The 18,691-nt window shown below is 34.0% G+C and overlaps 1 long non-coding RNA gene across 1 annotated transcript in view; it reads right to left on the bottom strand.

The window, feature by feature from the left end:
* The window catches only part of LOC122211195, an 89,907-nt gene that overhangs the window by 31,500 nt on the left and 39,716 nt on the right, over nt 1-18,691 (bottom strand). The window contains exons 2-3 of the long non-coding RNA XR_006198551.1: nt 10,959-11,019; nt 4,911-5,017 (exon numbers count right to left, since the gene is read on the bottom strand). This is a non-coding gene — a long non-coding RNA (uncharacterized LOC122211195). The remainder of the gene's footprint in view (nt 1-4,910; nt 5,018-10,958; nt 11,020-18,691) is intronic.

Genomic DNA, 18,691 nt, shown 5'->3' with positions numbered 1-18,691 from the left:
GACGAGAGCACGGCAGTAACAGGAGAAAGAAAAACTGAAAAAGATTTGGTCTAACTTGCTTCCCCCTGTTTGCAGCTGCATTTATTAATTTTCAGTAGTTACCATTATAACTGCTTTGGTGACAACAGTAATAACTTGTCTCACTGAAATCTTCAGGACAGAAAACTTTGCTTTGCCAAACTAAGCAATTCTGCATTTCCCATTATGCAGGTTAACTCTCTAATAATGGTATATCATCACCAACTATGCTCCTTAAAGACACATATATCAAATTCTGCATTTCCCATTATGCAGGTTAACTCTCTAATAATGGTATATCATCACCAACTATGCTCCTTAAAGACACATATTTCAAAGTATCATTTCCATGCCACATAGGAAATATCATCAATGCTTGAGACTGATATTTTTTCCAAAATACATTTTTCAGTTTTGTTTTCAAAAGAAAATGTGTATGGGACGCTTGGGTGGCTTTGTCGATTAAACATCCAACTCTTGATTTTGGCTCAGGTCATGCTCTCACAGTTCATGAGATCAAGTCCCACGTAGGGCTCCACATTGACAACAATGAGCCTACTTGGGATTCTCTTTCTCCCTCTCTCTCTCTCTCTGCCCCTCTTCCATGTGCACTCACACTCTCTCTCTCAAAAAATTAAAAATAAAATAAATAAAATAAAAAAGAAGATGTGTATGTGTGTGTGTTTTCTTCTTTTTCTCTTTACATGAATAGCAATTTCTAGTAGAGTAAGAGTAATATTTCAACAGGTTTGTTCGTTCTATATGAATGGAATCCAAGTAGCACACACATTCACACACACACACACACACATATATATGGTATATATAGTTATGTATAGCATACATAGGTATATATGTATAGTATACATACATATGTACATAGTATAGATACAGTACACATATACGGTTATATACAGTATATATATGGTTATGCATTAAGTGAAATAAAATCACCCAATCATGAGTGATTTGATGTATAATATTAGATATTCTGTAACTTAGAATTGTTTTCAGTCCAGCTTGCAGGGCACAAAGAATTGAGGGGAATTAGTGTGATATCTTGAAAACGTCTTCTAATCCTTTCTTTCGAGAGGGGACGTGACATTTTGGTAAATTAGAAAGTAGAGGGTGCTGGTGCCTTTCAGAAAATGTAAAACGCTTCACTTGGTACTAATGTACATAAAGCAATTAGTTGCTTGTCATGATGGGTGTTCCCTAAGGCGGTGCACTTCCTCCATTAGTATTTATATCTGCATGCCATTATACATTGGGTAGCAATAAATAGATGAGATAGGTTCAGAGAATTACTCCAGTCATGTGCCATCAAGAAAAGAGATATTAGCAAACATTATTAGCATACAGGTGGAGTTGGATCATTTAGTTTCCAGTGGGATATTTATTTTTAAATACTTGCTGAGAATGCAACATTTAAAACTGATTAACCCTTAGAGATGAAGTTATTTCTTTATTGATTAGTAAATATTTTTGGCTACTGAACATGATCATGACAGTTTTGTTAGAAGTCATCTCCTCTCTCTACCCTTCCCTGAATACCCTGCCTGCTCAGCTTAAAGATTAAAGTTTTATTGCATTTGAAAAATACGTACATGAAGAGAAACTCTATTCAGAAATCTTAAATATAAAGGCAAACATGAGCTGTCACTTCTTAGGCTTAGGGTATATAGCCAAAATGAAAACAAGAATATGTTATTTTATGTTATTTCCTTCCAAATATATTCTCTCCCCACCCCCACCCCCTTCTCCTTCTCCACCCAAATATCTTGAATATTCATGTCTTAAAATATAATCTATTTTCAATTTGGTTCTTTTCAAATATATGTTCTATTTAAAAAGCTATTAAGTTTTGATTCATCAGCTTTTCCAGTGAAATTATTAAAGCATAATCTGCCTCATTCACCAGACTTGCAGAAAATATTTATGAGTGTCTCATCTATTCAAAGTACTGAAAATTATCAGAGAGTCTGTCCTCTGGGCTAACTCCCATAGGGTTCATATTTTGTTTAGAGCTTGCCACACTGTATGACTCTTGCCTCTATATGGGTTTCTCTCTCATAATTGTTCACAATGCATTTTCAAGCCAAATAGAATAAACCTGGTAAATAATACTGAAACACTAAAATGCCGAAGCCCTGAACCAGAGTTATTATGGATATGTCTTAAGAATCTGAAAACATTCATAGTTATCATTCATTTTAAAAAGCATGGATCTTTTCCAAATAAGTTCTCATGCTCCATTATGAGGAAGTAGCTAAAATAACTGGTTAATAGTCTTATAAATATTAGACTTATTTTTATAAATATATTTTTAAATATAAAAATTAAATATTTATATATTGATATTGATTGGTAATATTACCATTTAAGTCAATTCATTGTTTTATTGCATACTTAGAAATCCAAGTATTATGCATAGAAGGTAATTTAAATATAAGTTATCTGACATACAGAAGTTTTGAATTTTAAAGAATTTATTGTATCACCACTCACCTATGATAATTTGGGGATCAGTACATATCTGATATTTGATAATCAAAAATTATCCATGGCTTAAAGCATGCAACATTTCTCTAAATGATACATTCTAAACCTTGGAAATTAACTATCATAAGAACGAAATGAAAGTCACCTTTACTTATTGTATCATTATGGCCACTTGGAGGTAATACATAGATTAAAGAAAATTGGATTCTAAAATATAAATATATAACTCCTAACACAGGAAGACAGAGATGTTGCTGCATGTGCATTGGTGCTTAAATTCTTCTGTTCATGGTCCCTGCACAGTATTGTAGAGAGTTGGGTCATTCAGTACACAGAGGAAACATGCAATGTCCTTGAATGATCTTTTCTATTGTGAATCTTGGGCAGGGAGAATTTAGCCTTGAGTATGTACTCAAGACAAAATCTATAGAGAATAAAAAAGACTGAATAGTCTGGAAATATTTCCAGATCAACATCTTTCAAAATAACTCACAGAGAAAAATTCTTGCCAGAGAGATTTACTACTACACATGATGAGCCACTCAGGACAGGGTCTGAGGATTGTCAGCTTTCTCTCCAACTATAAAATTCTACACAATCTTGTTTCACCACTGTTTTCCAAATATTAATTATAAATATGTGCTGCCAAGCACTGCATCAGCCTCAAGAAAAGTCTTATAAATTAGCTAATGTAACAGAGTTGATTAAATAGTGAATCACTACTACCTGCTGAATATATTGTTGCTGTTTTTCTAAGTAATTCAGTCACTGCAAGCGTAATATCAACTATATCTATCAATTTCAGGGTCAACTATGAAAATCCCAAGCCATTTTTTCTGTAGGTTAGGTTATTAAGCAGATCATTTTCAACGTTAGCATAAAAAAGTCTATTCCAACCTGTATAAAATGCTGCCAACTCTTTTCATCTACGGCAACTCGAGATAAGAGTAAATAAAATATTTCATTTAAATATTATTTTAAAACTTTCTTTACAAAAGTAAAGGCATCAGTTGAGTTATGGTTTTCACCTGGAGGTTTTCACCTCCATTTTGTTTCAGTGGAAGAGAGAAGTGAGTTTGGAAATTGGCAAACATTCCATTTAACAGATATTTATTAAACAATTACTTGGAGAAAAATACAGTTGGGACTGGCTACATAATTTGTGGGGTTCAGTGTAAAAGGAAAATATAGGGACCCTTGTTCAAAACATAATAACTACAAGATGGAGAAGGCAGGGCATTAAACCAAGCACAAGGCCCTACTAAATGTGTGGCCCAGTATAACTGCACAGGTCACATGCTCATGAAGCCGGCCTGGCTACTGGGTGATAGGGAATACCAAAAGAGGAATATGATATTTCTGCCTCGCATAAAAATGAGGAAGGGCATAGGGAGGTTTATTGTGCTATCTCTCACCTGGAATCTAACCCCAGTGATTGCTTTTTTTCTTGGAGATTCAGGAAAGGCTTATAAAAGAATTAGCATCAGACCAGGATCCTGAAAGGTATACTGGGCTTAGCATGGTGAGAATGGGGAAATGAAATTATTGTAGACGAAGGCATGTAACTGAGCAGACACTTAGAGAAAGAAAAGAGCAAGTTGTGTTGGATATAGTGTGTAGGTCAAGTTCATATAGAGTAAACAGGAGTGATAAAGTTAAAATTATAGGTTGGGATCAAAATAAGGAATTACATGGATGCTAGGGGAGTGAGTTTGAATTTCACTTTGTAAGCAGATGGAAGCCTTTAAGTAACATGATCACAAACAGGCTGCAGGATGAAATGAGAGTAGAAGATGAGCAGAGATACTAGGGTCCGGTGTCTAATTAGTAAGCCAGTTACACTAGTTATCAGGACCTGGATTAGGGAGACAGCACCAGACATGGAAAACAAGGAATAGGAATAAAAAGCATTGCAATGAAGTACTTTATACACGAGAGACAGTGGAGGATGATTTAAAAGACCATGACTCTCATATAACTCCACAAAAAAAGAAGGAAAAATAAGGTTCTTGGACAATTCAGAAATATTTCTCTGAAAAACTGGATGAATCTATTAATAAATTTAGAAGTAGGAAATGCACAATGTAATAAGTGAGTATTTGGTCATATATCAAAGGATAACTATGCTATTTGAGAGCATGTTGGTTCCATCTGTGAGTAGGTAACGATAAAGAAAAAAAATGTTTTTATGTTGTTATCTGTTTCTATAACAAGACAATCAAGGATCATGTAAATGCTTCATATCGTCTGGGTTGAAAATGTTCTCAGCAAATTTAGTAACATCTCTTCCTATATTAAGTGCTATTTGAAAACAATGATCATCATCTTTCTTTGTGAATCCCTGAATCCCTCATGTTCCTCAAATCCACAAACATGCATACATCACTTACAAAGTAGCAGGCAGTGGAAAGTACTGTGAGAGCTTGTAGTCCTCAGGTAAGCCAGTCCTTTGGGGAAACTAGATGATGATACTCATTCTAATAGAAGGCTGGGGCAGCTAGAGGAAAGAGAAAATGGGTCTTTTTGAGTGAAAAAAAATATCAAAGTTTTCTTCACAATCACGATTCTTGCACTGGATCTTTAAAGGAGCAATTTTTCCATTCATGAATGTATATTTAATGGTCTGCATACATTAAAATGGCAGGGACTTTGTAGCAAACTATTTTTTTATACATCTTCCAAAGACAAATATAGCAAAATCAAATGCATGAATCATAACAAAATATTTTCTGTTCAACGTCTGTGTACCTTTTGCCAATAAAAGTGGACAAAGTGGTCTTTCAAAATTACAAATGCAGTAGTCTGCAAGTATAAAGGCAGAATACTCATAGACTTTTTCTGATGCAATTTTTCATTTTATAAGCTTAAATATCTCTTTTTTTTTTTAAACTCAAAGTCTCCATTATATACACATTTATAACATGCTTGAATATTGCCCAATTGAGCTGTGGATATTTTAGGACAAATATTGGGGGAAGTTATGTTCGATACTAATGTCTATACCATTTAAACAATGGAAGCATCAGGTAAGTAACAACATTTGGACAGCTAGTCAATATGACTATGAAAGGTCTCCAATAATGAGCAAATTCAGACCAATACACAGTTTGAGTATTTGGCCTTCTTATTGACAAAGGTTGCTTTCAATCACACTGTATCTATTACCATATCAATCATCACTGTAAATGAATACAATGTTATCATTGACAAAGACATCACTTAAGCTGAGAAAGTAAAGATTCTAAATAACAAAATAATGAAAGGTAGGTTGTTCACAGCAGGAAAATGAAAAATATACCCTAAGAATCTATGCACAGGAAACTGAAAAAAAAAACTGAGGACACATATGGAAATAAAAAATCCTTACTTGCTCACAAGGACCTTGAATAGAGTACAGTTAATGTTACACTGCTATTTATTAAAGTTAATGTAAAGGGGCATTTCCTTTGGTATACAAATTAAGATATGGGATTGAACTGATAAAAATGATTTACATGCAGGATTAAAGTATTGGCAGCTTTATAGAGTGAAATGTCACTATTTTGCTGTACCTTCAAGTTTTACATTTCCTCCTTTGAATCCCTGTCAGCCTTCATGAACAGCAGAGAGTTTAATCAATGCTTGAAGTAGCAATAGCATAACATTGAATATTTCCCTTGCTAATAATCAAAATGATGTTTAGTAAACATCACACAGTAAAATGACACACATATATGCTAATTATGAAATTACAAATGAAATAGGGTTCATATTTGAAGTGCTGTGCATTTAAAAGACTACATTTCCACTAAATAAACTGTTTTATATTTACTGGTTTTAGCCTTAGGCATTTGGCTTGCCATAAGAAATTCAAAGATCAGGAACCTGAAAACCTGTAGATCACACTTAAAACCATGTAAAACAAAAATTCTGTGATACAAAGCTCTTGTAGGATGAGACTGTGCGTGTGTGTGTGCGTGTGTGTATGTGAATATTCTTCAAAGGTTTGTATTTAGTTTGCAATTTTATTTAATTCTAATGACATATCCTATTAAGATTCACTCTGATTCAAATAAAGAAAGGAAATAATGTTGTCATAACATAAAAAATGTGAGATATTTGTTTAGGTTAATTTGTTAGCTATCGAAACAATATTCAGGAAACAAAAGAGAGAGAAAGATGGCGTAAAATGATGAAGGGGAACCCAGAGCACAATTTCGAGCAGACTCGGCTGAATGAAGGGACCATGTGGAATAGCATGACACATCTGGCCATTAAGGAAAATCATACAAATGAGTGTGAGAAATGGCTGGACAATTTTATGGTGGGGGGTAGGATGAGCGTGCAAAATGTGGAAGCATAAAGGTCACAAAGAAGGGAAATGGGAGGAAAGAGGCTTACAGCAATCTACCTTTATTAGACCAATGATTACTACTCACTTAGAAATTGCTTCTCAGGCCTATAAAATAGCTGAGCTTTAAGTAAAAAGGAAATACTGTTGCTACTTATGAATGTTTTAAATGACCAGGATGCATGTCCCTTTCAAAGGTTTTGAGAAAAAATTCTAACTGGAAAATGAAACTTACTTTGCTTTCAAAATAATTCCATAGGTTAACATTTTTTTTTTGCTGTTATAAATGCAACAATTAAACTCTTAACTTTAAAACTTTTTGCATAATAAGGAGAAATAACAAAAGTTGATAAGGAAAATTTTTTCCAATGAAATCTTTAATGCATATTTTTGCATAACACAAAGCAAGTAATTGTATCTTCAACGGGTGAAAGAAGATAGGACAATTATCCGTAGTGATATGTTAAAATTAAATGCTATTCTCTCTTGTAGTTTTACTATATTAGAAGCAAGTCTCTTATACTTAACTCATTTCAGAAATTTCATTCTCTTTCTTATATCTTATATCATTCTCTTTCTTATATATATCTCCCACCATACATCCTAGATCATCCTTGCATATATAGGTCATTGCTTCCTTAAACTGAATTATGCAGGGTAGACTAGCGTTTGAAATTACGTCTTAAGATGACATTACTATTTACACCTTCCCTTTTGCTTCAAATTCTGACATATTTACCCTTGATTGTAACTGTATTTGCAAATAATATTTTTTCACATAATTCATAGACTGAATATTTGTACATGGAGAAGTAGCATATTATACCTCTAACAAATGAAACTAGCATTTGCACTGGTCTGGGCCCTTCATTAAATCAAATTTGAGCCTTGATACAGTACCTTACAAGCCTTAATGCAAATGAAAACTTTTGCTGTTTCATGTAGCGTATTGTCACAAACTTGTAAAAGCTTCATAAACACCAGAACACTATATTTAGCAGCTCCTTTTAGAAGAGTTAATTTATCATCACTAAAAAAATAGGAAAACAATGGAAAATAAAAAAAACCTGCAGTGAGATACATTTTGTCATCTTAACACAGAAGCTTTGGATGATCAGATTACAATACCAGAGTAAAATGGGTATAACACAGACAGATTCTTATCTGATCACAATCTAGAAATGGAAACCAGGAGATACCACCTGGAGTTTCTAATTAGTGTGAAGCAAGAGACTGCAGGTAGAGCTATTTTCATTCCTCCAGTATAAAAATAAAGAATTTCTGAAAGAAAAGTTGGTTTGAAGAAAACATGTTGCTTAAATGTAGGGGGAAAATCTCTAAAAATGAGCAAAGAGCTGAAAAGAACTAGCAGGCAGAAAAACATTGCCTTCTAATGGATTCAGAAAGAAATTCTAACAGGGGCACATTAGAAAACCCTGTGGCTTCGCCATCAAAAAGGGAGGAGAGAAGGAGAGCAACAGAAAGGATTTGAGCAACTTTTCTACTGGGTCTCAGATATATCACATGATCATTAGTGAAAAAGAAAAAAGTAAACTAATAGTAGAAATAAAAGAATTACTACATTTTAGTCAAGCAAGATCATAGAGATCCACACATTATTGTTTACAAATTTGTTTACTCATGGACACTAGAGCTGAAACATCTCAGAAGATTATTAGTTCTAGCCAAGGCTTCCAACAAATATAGTACTTGTGCCTTTATTTTATAGAAATATTTGAAGACAAAAGGAATTTAAAAAATAATTATACCAACAAACATAGCTACTAAATATATGGCTGATACTAATATTATCATTAAAACAATAATAGTTAATGCATATACTTTTATAGATACATATTTTTATTTAACGCCCTTTGGCATGGGTCTCTAAGGAAAAATATTACTAGACAGTTGCTTTATTCAGATTCTGCAACTAACTAAGATGCTGTGGATCTCTCCTCTTTAGAAATTTTGTGAAACCAGTTTATGGGAGGTAATAAGGCAGTTACAGTTTACCAGTACAAGTTGTCACTTGAATAATTTGTCCTAGAGTATTCTAGTTCATATCATTCTCATTTTATCTGAGGTAACAGCTTATAGTTGTCACCTACACAAGTTATGACAAGCTAGGCAACCTATGGGAATGCTGCACAAGTGCCTATCTCTAGTTTAAACTAAAAGTGCTCAAGAGATTCATGTGTTTACTCCAGAAGTGTTTGTTGAGACACTATTAAAGGCAGTGATCACGTGTTATATAAACTCACAAGAACCTTGCAAATAAATGATGCACCCATTTCACAAATGAGGAAGTTTAGGCTTAGTGAGGCAGGTGACTTACTGTTGGTCACAAGCCCAGTGACTGGTCACTGGCTTGTAGACTTTAGAGCCCACATTATCTCAACAAGCCCATGCAAACTTCCATCACCACTGTAAATCATCTTCTGGAATTCTTGTGTCTATTAACTCTCTGATGATGTAATCTTAGGGTAATAAAATTTTAAGTCTAATGACTACACAAATAGGAATATAAAGAGAAGATATTAGAGGACTGATTAGCAATCCATCGATTACTATATGCCATTGTAGATGCTTTAAGAATGAAAAGGAAGAGAGGCACCTGGCTCAGGTCATGATCTTAGGATTTGCAAGATGGAGCCCTATGTGGGGCTCTGTGCAGGCAATGTGGAGCCTACTTGGGATTCTCTCTCTCTCTCTCTCTCTCTCTCTCTCTCTCTCTCTCTCTCCATCTTTCTCTGTCCCTCCTGTCTCATGCTCTCTCTCTCTCTCAAAAGTAAATAAGTAAACATTTAAAAAAAAATGAAGAGGAAGAAACTCAAAATCACCAAAATATATTTTAGATGAGTAATAGAATTTCCAAAATCACATCATGTTATCACATTGTGAATAATAATAATAAATATATATACATACACACAGATACACAGCATACACATAAATATATGCATATACATACACACATGTGTCTATATTTCATTCCTTAAAACTCTTTATATCTTTTTTCTTCCTCAAGATAAGATTTTTGTTGTATATGTTGTGGATGAGAAAAAAAATGCTCATGTACATACTATTGACTAGTATGATGTTAAAGAAAGAACCTAGACTTTAAACACCTTAACTTTTCAAACTCTATACAAGTTACTGTATTGTTTTTTCTTTTTAGTTTATTTATTTATTTTGAGAGAAAAAGAGAGAGTGTGTGTGTGCACACACACATGTGAGTGGGGGAGGGGTAGAGAGACAGAGGGAGAGAGAGAATCCCAAGCAGGCTTCATGCTCTCAGCTCAGAGCCCAATATGGGGCATGATCCACAAACCATGAGATCATGACCTGAGCCAAAATCAAGAGTCAGTCACTTAAACTACTAAGCCACCCCAATGCCCCAAGTTACTATATTCCTAAAAGATGAGAGGTCTTCAGACAATCTCTTAACCTCTGGTAAGGTTACTATATCTATAAAACTCTCTTTCCATATCTATAAAACTAAGATAATATTTAGATCTAGAGATAATTGTGAAGATTGTGTGTAGCACATTGTACGTGCTTAATAAGGAGTAGGTTTCCTTTCCCTTCTACTTTATCAGTGACTACACTGTTAGGCAGTGATTATTTTTCTCTGGATGTTGGTGTAGGTCAGCAAAGGGGATCCATTCGCATTGCCAATTTAAGTCCTACCATATTGTGTTATTGGCAAAATTGACAGATAAAAAATTACCTTCTGAATTTTTGGAACAAGGCCATCCAAGGTATCGATTCTGGAACGCAGCAGATAGAAACCTTTTGGGGGGAGGGAAGAAGGTAAGGTAAAAGAAAGAGGGCCATTGTTTGCTAAGATCATGGCCAGTACCTGATGTTAAAGGAGTCTGTTATAGCCTACTTTCCCACAGCAAAGACAGCACACAAATCAGTGGAAAATTTTACTCGGGAAGCAGAAATACCTATATTAATTTAGTCACAATTTTTGTTTCTTTGACTATTTATTCTTATGTTTACTTATATGCTTGAATTTTTAGTTTGTGAGGAAAAGAAATGGAAAAGCACAATTATTTACTTATTACATTCAAAATTCTATTGGGAGTCTGTTACTTACCAGGCATAATGCATGATATCAAAGATGTTAGCACACACCATCTACTAATTTCATGGAGAATCTGGGAATAATTAAGAAAGAAGAGAATCTCAAACTAAGCAAAACAGTTAAGAACAGATGAACTGATTCTTTAATATTAGATATGGCTTTTTTTCATGGCATTCAAATGCTGTGTTCAGAATGAGGTTATAGTTAATATATCATTCCCTAAATACGAATTCTTAAATCTTGGTTTATAAAACTCTAATCCACACATTCTCAAATCATTTGCCTAAATTATTAGAAACATGATTTCTGTTAAGGTGAATGGAACTAGTGTGGCTTCAAACTCCAACAAATGCCTTGAAAAATTACTCCTAAGTATTACAAGTCCTCCCAGCTGCTGATATTAATATTTACCAAAAGGTGAATTTGGAAAATGTCCACAGATGTAAAACAATTGCATCAGCATGTGTTTTATCATTTTTGGCCATAAACTAGCACATTGGATCATTTGAAGTGTTTTCAAGTAAATGAAATTTTTCCATAGGTTAAAACTTGTTCTTTTTAACAACTTAAAATTTTTCCCATAATTTTCTGAAAAACAGCAGCCAATACTCATTTTTTATATAATATAAAGACAAAAAATTAAAATATGCCAGAAACACGTTTTCAAAAATTTATTACACTTAAAAAAACTTTTTCTGAAATTCCATGGCATTTCTACATAGGAAAAAAAAACCCCACAAACGGTTTAATATTCTTGTGAAGATACTAGAGTCTATTTTCAAGGAAGAATCTGAGCAGTCGCGCCTTGCCCACCTAAGACCGAGGTTCCTTAAAATAGGGAAATCCAGGTGATAAGTTAACATCAAATAATTTCCAATAATGATTGTGATTATGGAGAATGTCAAATGTTTATTGTGCAATTTTAAAAGGTAATGGTATGTTACTAATCCACAGTGTCTGTTTTGCTTATTTCCATCTCCTCCTCAGGGCTAACCAAGTAGCACCCTCTAAGCAGACAATGGGTCTTGTTGTACAGTCTATTAACAGTAATTTAATAATAACAATAACAATAGCAACATTTTGTATTTGTATAGTACATTGTCATTTAAAAAGCATTCTCTTTCAGTGGAAAGGTCTGCCAACGCCACACTGTTTACCTTGTTCTCTCTCTCCAGAGCTTCTGGACTTTTCCTTCTTGGAAATGAAATATACTTATAATGCAATATAATAGACTAGTATGGGTTTTATATTAGAAAAAATGTTTAAACCAAGGAAATACAATACAGTCAAAAAAAATAAATCATACATCATTTAAAAAAAAAGCGTTCTCTTTTACTTGCAGTTTTTTTCATTCAGTCCTTTTAGGAATAACTGAGGTCACTGCCCATGACTGCCGTCAGGTGATGCTCATGCTCAGATCTGGTACAAACTGTGTTACCTAGAATTGTACAACCTGAAAGCTGCCCTTGCAGGTCCGGTCTCACCTGCCTGGCTTCCCAACACTTTTATGTGCTTCCCTGTCCTGCTTCCACTTTCTCCACTACAGTAGCCCTTAGCAGTGCATGAGTATGAGTGTCACCTGAATTTGTAACCGTCTTCCCAGCCACACTACAATTCTTGATTCTGGGCCCTGTATGTTTCTCCTAAGTATCCTACATATTTATGCTAAGTGCATAGTACACTGAAAATCTTTCGGTAGAACAAATATGAGTCCTTAAAGTCCAGGTGAGGAAACAAAGACTAAAGGGGACAAAAGACCTTTTTTCCAGTACCAATTAATTGTTAGTCCTTTAGCTCTTTGAGATGGAGCTGGCTGCTTTTCAATAAGGAACTAATTTCCTGTGGGAACTGGATTATTAGGAATCCAATGAACTCAAGTAATGTGACAAAAGAAAATGAATGAATGCATGAATTTCATCATGTAACAATGTTATTTACTGGTTTCTAACAATTTTGTAATCTTCAACTTTACACTTACCATAAGTCCTCAACTTTGGTCACGTGTTTGGGGTGGCATATTGTGAGCTCTAAGGGTCACAACTTGGCTTTGACATTAACTGTTGGACCTTAGAAAAATTACTTAAATTCTATGTACCCCAATTTTCTCACATATAAAATATGAAAACTAATATTGTCTTCTTCCTCAGGTTGTTGTGAGGATTCCTTGAGTTAATATATTAAAAAAATTATACAAAATAGTACTTGCTAACAGAAAACTTCCAGTGAATGCTAGCTATTATTATTATTACCATTTCTATTTATTTTTCTCAGTTTCTGAGTAGTTCAGAAGGCTGTGGATTTGAACTACATCTGGCTTTTTCAATTAGCTGTTGCTAAATATTCTCTGAAAGGTAGCCAGCTCTAATGCTGACCCTAGAGAAATTCAATATAGTTGTGCCTACTGGCAGGATTTTCTATTCTGAACATTTTCTTTTTGTAAAATTGTGGTACAGATTCATTTCAAAGTTTCAGCAAGTTGTGTTTCCATTAAGGTAGAGGTGAAGGTGGAGAACTTTTGTATCATTATAGGTGAGTTGTTTATATTCATGTTTCAAACTTACATTAGTAAAATTCCATTTAGTTTTAATTTGAGCTATGTTTATTTGAAAGCTCATATTGATGCTTTAAAATAGTACTCAGCCTTTCTCTTTATATTGAAATTATTATCTTAACTGAAAAGGTGATAAGTAAATTCACCCTACGTCTACACAACATCTGTAATTTGAAATGGAGGAAAGGAAGTCTGTATTTCCAAAGTTGTTACTAATAGCTCACTTTATAGCCATATTTTTATTTTCTTCTGTCTTTAACATCAATTTAGTCAAGGTCATCTCATTATGAAAGATATCAATTCATGTAAATCCTTTAACTTTTTTCTTTTATTACTTTGGAACAACGTGCAACATTACTTAACTCAATTTTGTCTTTAAATTGAGTGAGTTGTAAATAGATCAAGGTTACCAAAAGGTTCTTGGACTACACATTATATCTTTGCCATATACCCTTGTTATTTTGGAAGACATTAAGGGAGGCCTTAATCAATTTAAATACCCTAAATGAATGTTTAAAACAGAACCATTCATCTAGATATATAACCTACATTACATGAACTAACTGGATTGTCTAAAATACCTAGTTGACTGTTTAACTTCCTCACTTGTTTAGTTGTTTGGCTTTACATGAGCCTATTCCTAAATGGTGTTGATCACTTGAGGATATAAAGAAAATTTATTTTAGACAGAGAAAATAAAAATACAAGTCAGGCATTCCATCCAATGGAGTTTGTTGTAATGGTAAGACAATGAATTAAGTGTACAGGATCCTTTAATGATGAAGGGAATAGAATGTCATTGCCTTTTTTAGTATGATGAATATTTATTCAGAACTGTCAGGAATGCTTACTACCTACTATGTCATGTTCATTAAACATGTTATACAGCAGTCTGTCAGGGAAAGAATCAAAAGATCTGCTAGAGAAAAATATGCTTCACAAGCAACAGAGATCATCATTAATTCAAAAACAGAATACTCCATTCAAAACGATATTTTTTTTTCTCCTTCTCACCCAGCCCCCAACCTTCAAAATTCAGTAAGATTGTATCAAAACCAAAATGTAGTACAGATATAATCCAAGATTTTTCCCTTGATACATATTAGAAAATTAGAACAGGATGGTTATATTCCTGTTAGGTGAAGTCTTTAGTGCACGTGATAATCGGAAAGAAAAAAATACATATTTATATAGCACTTATGGCTAAAAAAATAACTAGTAACCAGGGAGTATTGCCCCAATCCAGTACTCCAAATTGTATTATCATCATAAAATATTGACAGAAATGGAAGAAGAAGAGAAAGGAGGAGGAAAAGGAGGAAGATGGCAAGGAGAAGAGAAAGCATGTACTCTTAAGTACAAAACAGATTGAGTTTTCTTCATCTTGTGACTCAATCTGTTGAAGAATAAATAATATGAGGTAGCTTATTTGAAAGTTTGCATAAAAAGTAGAAAGCAACTTATCATGAATAAATTGACATGTTCAAAGCAGTTATGTTAATCTCTAATTTTTCTATCCAAAGCATGGTATATTTATAATTTGCTTACTTTAACCAACTTTGCTCTCTAAAAAGGCATGTCTTTTGCTTTCAAATTTATTTTTAACTTCTAAAAGAAAAATTAAAAAAAAAAAATGTCTGTGAGAGGTTGAAAAGCAACCTAGCTAAGATTTGTTTTGATGTTAGCATGGGATTTGTGGGGAGGAGGAACAAAATAATCCCTGGGTGACAAAGTGAACCATTCTCAGGGCTTTTGGGAGTCCGGAGTGTTGCATTTGTGAGAGGCTATTTAATACTAGCAAAAGAGTCTCCGTAACACCTGCACTTCTCTCACAAGTATTCGCCCACATTTGTTGATTATTTTCTTTGTTTCTGCCAAGAATTGCTATAGTGAGGAAAGTTAGAAGAGGTGGATTTGTTTAGGCCCCTCACTGGTGATTAGAATGTGGACAATTTTTATGAAAGTGAAAGTTCACTTTCCTTGATCTTAAGGTGGGAACAGTCATATTTTTCCTACTCACAAAAGTAAAATTCTTGGATGTTACTTTGATATAATACATGTAAACATGCAAAAATTGACCTGTAATATGTATCGAAGATCTGCTAGAAAAATGTGCTTCATAAATAAGGAAGGTCGTCATGAATTTGAAATAGAACATTTGGGGCACCTGGGTGGCTCAGTCAGTTAAGCGTCTGACTGGTCATGATCTCAGGGTTTGTGAGTTCGAGCCACACACCAGGCTCTCTGCTGTCAGTGCAGAGTTCCCTTAGGATCCTCTGTCTCCTTCTTTCTGCCTCTCCCCTATGTGTGCATGTGCTCGCTCTCTCTCTCCCTCAAAAATAAACATTAAAAAATCGAATATTTACTTAGAAGTAATAGATTTTTTTTTCTGCTCCTCAACCACCCATCTGATTATTTTTTCTTACTTTCCCTGGTATCATTATCCCAACCTTCTTCTCTCAAATTCATGTCTTTAGAGAGACAAGGAAGAAAGAAAGAATGAAAAGAAAGGAAAGAAAGAAAGAATGAATGAAAAGAAAGAAAAGAAAAGAAGATATAATTGTTTTTCTTGTTTGAATAAATTTGTTTGTTTGAGATGCTTGTTGAGATTAAAATAAAAACTGTTGAGAAAAAATTATTTAGAAAAACTGCCCTGAAAATTATAAATAGCTACTATACTTGAGCAGGAAGAAATAAAGATTCCTTCCATATAGAATTACTAAAATATATAATGTTTTTTTAATATTGGGGAAAAAAAAACAAGTGTAAAACAACAAAAAACCTTAAAAGGTAGTATGTATACAATCCTCTACCCTAGAATGGTATTATCTAGCATTTCTATATTGATATAGAATAATTGTGATTAATGGATACAATGCCACATCATAAATCCAGGAAGAAGCTTAGAAAACACCAAAGAATTGTTGAATAAATATTGTTGAATTGTTGAATAAATATGCCTCATATTTGAGAACGTTTCATTAGACCATAATTCTATAAACATAGGCAATCTATTATGGCATACAGAGGTCGACATAGATTACTTCCTTAATCAATAACTGATTTCCTACCCTGCCAGGTGACAGTCTTCTGCACTTGATGATCTGATCTAGAAATAAGAGTTATCGAAATATCAAGTGGTCATGCAGCTAACATTGGTTAGTTATTGAAAGAAAAATACAAACACACATGCAATTCCAGGAAAAGTTACCTATTTTTCTGTGCTGACGTTTGTCTAAAATTAGTCTTGTTTTTCAGTTTTATCAATTTTCATATTTCTTTCGCCATCATTATCGTTTTTCAGTTGTTCATTTAAGTAAGAATTCCTAACATCACCTTGACTTTCCTTTACCTCCTCATCTCCTGTCATTTCTCCTCTCACATATCTTTCAGATTTGCCTGCTGTACCTGTCCTCATGCCACCAGCTAATCTAGGTCACTATCACTTCATACCTGGATTACTATGATAGCCTCATGACGGATCTGGTAAGTTTCTCTGTCCTCCAATCCATCTTGCATACTTTGGACAGACTAATTTTGTAAGGGACCAATTTCATCATTTTACTTCCTTGGTCAAAAATTGAAAAGGGCTTCCTCCTATCTACCATATTGAATCCAAATTCTTCTGCTTGCCTCTCAGAGTGTTTCATTACCTGAATTTTTCCTCTCCTTGCAAATTTATTTCATTGTATTACGGCAGAAAACCTGTCATAACTGTCTCCTCTTTGGCTTTTCCAAATCCAATGATTAGTCCATAAATTTGCTATGTACCCCCTACTCCCAAACTTCATCCAGTGAGAAGGTTTCCTTTGCTTCTCTCATATCCAAATACCAGTCATTTTTTAAAGACCAATCATTTTACACATTTCTTGGAAACCATTAATTTATATTGATTTCTTATTCCTTTATTTGAAGTATTTATCCTCAGTTTCAATACAGTCAGTATTTCATACATTAATAATTTTCACCTCTGAAACTCTTTCCTGCATCAGGCACTGTGCTAAATGTTTTACAGACATAGACTCATCTAAGTTCACAAGTCTGGGAAGTAGAGACCTATAATGCCTGTAGTTTAGTGTTTAAAACCTAAAGGTTTCAGGAACAATAAATGATGCTGAAGATCCAATATTCTGATTGTAAGAAAACTTTTATTGTGCCTAATTTAAGATTGCCATATTTAGTAAATAAAAATACAGGAATAAAGATATAGTTAGACTTTAGTTTCTATTAAAAACTCAAATATTTTTGTATAAGTATGTTCCATGCAGTATTTGAGCTATTCATACAAAAATATTATTCATTGTTTATCTGGAATTTAAATTTCATTGACTTCTTTGTACTTTATTTGGCAACTCTAGTCTAAATCTCATGTGGATTCTAAAGACTTCATACTAATCTTAATTTTTCATGCAATATTAAGATTATGGGAGCCTATGGGTGGCTCAGTTGGTTAAGTGTCCAACTTCTGCTCAGGTCATGATTTCACGGTTCATGGGTCAGAGCCCCTCATCAGGCTCTGTGCTGACAGTGTGGAGCCTACTTGAGATTCTCTCTCTTTCCCTCTCTCTGCCCATCCCCATTCATGCTCTCTCTGTCTCTCTCAAAATAAATAAATAAACTTAAAGAAAAGAATATGGACAATACTAATATCAGTAATACTAATACTCTTCCCTCAGGCTTAGCTTACACTTTTATTAAAAGTAGAACAATGGGGCGCCTGGGTGGCTCAGTCGGTTAAGCGTCCGACTTCGGCTCAGGTCACGATCTCGCGGTCCGTGAGTTCGAGCCCCACGTCGGGCTCTGGGCTGATGGCTCAGAGCCTGGAGCCTGCTTCTGATTCTGTGTCTCCCTCTCTCTCTGCCCCTCCCCCGTTCATGCTATGTCTCTCTCTGTCTCAAAAATAAATAAAATGTTAAAAAAAAAATTAAAAAAAAAATAAATAAAAGTAGAACAAGAAGTTGGTACTCTGAGATTTCTTCTAGATTGCTTCAAACATGTGAATATTAGACATAAAATATAAAAATAAAAAATAAGTGATATTCAAAACAAAATCAAGATTTCTGAGACCAAAATTAAGTAGAATTAAAATGCAAAGCAGTAAGTGGGGCTTAAGCCACATGTCCTCTAGACTGTTAGTCAAGAAGCAGGGTGAGAAAGCCACGTGACCGGCTCATGAAGGACAATAGAGAATAAA

The sequence above is a fragment of the Panthera leo genome, chromosome F2 (genome assembly GCF_018350215.1).
Source record: "Panthera leo isolate Ple1 chromosome F2, P.leo_Ple1_pat1.1, whole genome shotgun sequence".
Taxonomy (NCBI): Eukaryota; Metazoa; Chordata; class Mammalia; order Carnivora; family Felidae; genus Panthera; species Panthera leo.
Note: the sequence above shows the minus strand (reverse complement) of the source record. Positions and strands in the feature narration are given on the sequence as shown.